The 2,628-nt window shown below is 47.2% G+C and overlaps 1 long non-coding RNA gene across 1 annotated transcript; it reads right to left on the reverse strand.

The window, feature by feature from the left end:
* Positions 1-883: 883 nt before the first annotated feature.
* LOC143171094 (uncharacterized) lies at positions 884-2,414 on the reverse strand. Its single transcript, XR_012997137.1, has 2 exons — positions 2,349-2,414; positions 884-1,814 (listed from the first exon to the last, which is right to left on the reverse strand). It is a non-coding gene; the product is annotated as an uncharacterized LOC143171094 (long non-coding RNA).
* Positions 2,415-2,628: the final 214 nt, after the last annotated feature.

The following is a 2,628-nucleotide window of genomic DNA, read 5'->3' on the forward strand; positions in this document are numbered from 1 at the left end:
CCCGAGCAGTGGCCCCCCCGGCCAGCTTTCCCCAGTTTATGTACTGAGCATGATGTCCCATGGTATGGAATGTCCCTTTGGCCAGTTTGGCTGTGCCCCCTCCCAGCTTCTTGTGCACCTCCAGCCTTCTCAGTCGGTAGAGCATGGAAAACTAAAAAGTCCTTGGCTAGTGTAAGCATTACCTAGCAACAACTAAAACATCAGTGTGTTATCAACATTGTTCTCATCCTAAATCCAAAACACTGTACCAGCTACTAGGAAGGAAATTAACTCTATCCCTGCCGAAACCAGGACAGGCAGTTTTATGATCTCGGAAAGCTAGATATGAAAGTACAGAGTAGGGAAGTGGATTCAAGTTTCCTGTATCTCAGACTGGGGTTTCATCACTAGCTAATTTTCTGTCTCTGAATGTCCCTTGGAAGTTCCCTCTGCTGCTGTGCACTGTCTAATATTCTCTTTTTACTTCTCCATGTTATATAGAATTATAGCATAATCTAGTATTCCTTTTTTATTTCTTTATGGTATATGAAATTACAATAGTTCCAGAAACAACCCATGGAAAGGCAGGGGAAGTAGGGATAAGCTATTAGAATAATTTTGGAGTGGCTATTCAGTACTTCACACTGGTCTTGAAAATTTTATCTAAGGGTTGGGCAGTTGTCTCACACCTGGTTCCTTGTAAAGATTAAATCAGGCACACGGGCAAGCTCTGCATGTTGTAAGCAGAGTTTCCTGATGAATGAATCCATAGGCATTATATAAAGAGTGTCTGAAAGAGCGTTACACTCATCTACAGATCTCTACGATAAGGGGATGGTTTGATTCAATTGTTTTGCAGAGGTTACATTACCCCAAAACAGAGAAGAAAGCAAACAGTTGAATGTTATTTGGATGCAATTATAAGTGTTTATTGGGAGCAAAAAGTGTACATTTTAAGCAAAGTAAAGGAAAAATAGAAGATAGACTTCAGTGTTTTAAAAAGGGCCAACTTAATAGTCTGCATCAAACTGATTTATTTTCAGCACAGTGTTCTTCTTTCTTCATTCAAGTTTCAGATGGACTGGACAAAACGCCATGCAAGGTGACATCTATGGATCTTTCCTATTAGACACATGGATATCAAAATAAAAAACTACCAAAGAAAAAAATGCATGGCCCCAAACAAGTAAAATCATGCATGGAACAGTTTTCAGTGATACTAGAGTTTTAGTGCTCTAACAGTGAGAAACAGATTTTGCATAATCAGTAGTTTGTTTCTAAGAATGGAAAAGACACTTTTTGAGAAAACTGACATTAAAAGCAAACAGAGCATGAGAAGGACAAGCAGAAAAGCAGTTCCCATGGGTGCTGAGCAGCACCCATATGTTCCCACTGCTTCAGAGAGCCGTGTTCCTCAGCTCAGCTGCATGTCCAGGTCTTGCCGTCAGTTCCTCCGCTGTTTCTCTTGCCTTCCACACCTTCTGCCATGCTTAGCATGGCCCACAGCCCCCGTAGCGCTGGCTCCAGACCTGGCTGGAGGACGACAAGGAGCCCCCATAGACAAGGGAGCCCTGCAGGCCCCTGGGGCGGCCCAGCCCCAGCGGGGCTGAGGTGCCCACAAAGCTCTCCTGAGGGCAGGAGCTGAGGATGGGGCCCGGGAAGGTGATGACCACGGGCGGTGGGTAGACCACGGCACGGGAGTCCCCGCAGGAGGTGACGCAGGGCTGGTTGCAGGCATTGGCGATGGGCTGCGGGCAGGCTATCTCGCAGGGTGGGTAGCAGCGGGAGCTGAGCTGCTGGCTGGAGGAGGACATCCTTCGGGCAGGGAGGTGAACCTGAAATACACCAGGCAGCCTGATTCAACTCACTGCTCACGAGCCACCGCACAGACCACCCTGCTCTGCCTCGCCGGCAGCAGGGAGGGCTCAGGGTGTGCCATATGGAGTTGCTCTGCTAAGGCTCGGGTGTTTTTCTCTCTCTTTCTCTTCCCCCTTCCCTGCCCTCCTTCCTCCCTCCCCGGCAGCTCCTCTGCGCTCTCCCAGGCTCTCCACACGCTGAGCACTGCCCAAGCCAGCTGAGAAGCTGTGCCCATGTGCAGCAGTCAGTTCACCCTGAGCTGAAGAGTAAAAGCACCTGGACTGAGTCCCGTCTTGGCTGAACGCCTCTGACCTGTTGTAGCAGCTGCCGTGAAGCTTGGACAGATCCACAGCTGCCCTGTTTGCCAGTGAGAATATCAAGGAAAAAGGTCTTCATGCAAAGCTAGGTACCGATACCGTTGCAGTTCAGACTGCATATGCAGGAGTTGGTTAAAAAGAACACAAACCCACTGTAGCTAAAGATAAAAGAGATAATGAAGGGATCAGACTTACTCAGATCAATGAAGAGAAGAAGCAAGGACCTGTGATATGAGGACTCCTGAGCCAGAAGCCCTTATATACCACCTCCTGGATTGCCTGGGGATGTTGAGACATCCTCTGTGTTTCAGGTTTATTTTGTTACAAAACATGACAATGCATGTCACTCCCCAGGCTTCTATGATTGTTTTATTCATCTTTGGACAATTATCAGTTTCTTCCAACACCCTCTTGTTTCTTCCTTAAACTTTTTGAAGCAGTTTCACTTCCTGCAGCATTTTGCTGACTTTACCAA

This window comes from Aptenodytes patagonicus, chromosome 26 (assembly GCF_965638725.1).
Source record: "Aptenodytes patagonicus chromosome 26, bAptPat1.pri.cur, whole genome shotgun sequence".
Lineage (NCBI taxonomy): Eukaryota > Metazoa > Chordata > Aves > Sphenisciformes > Spheniscidae > Aptenodytes > Aptenodytes patagonicus.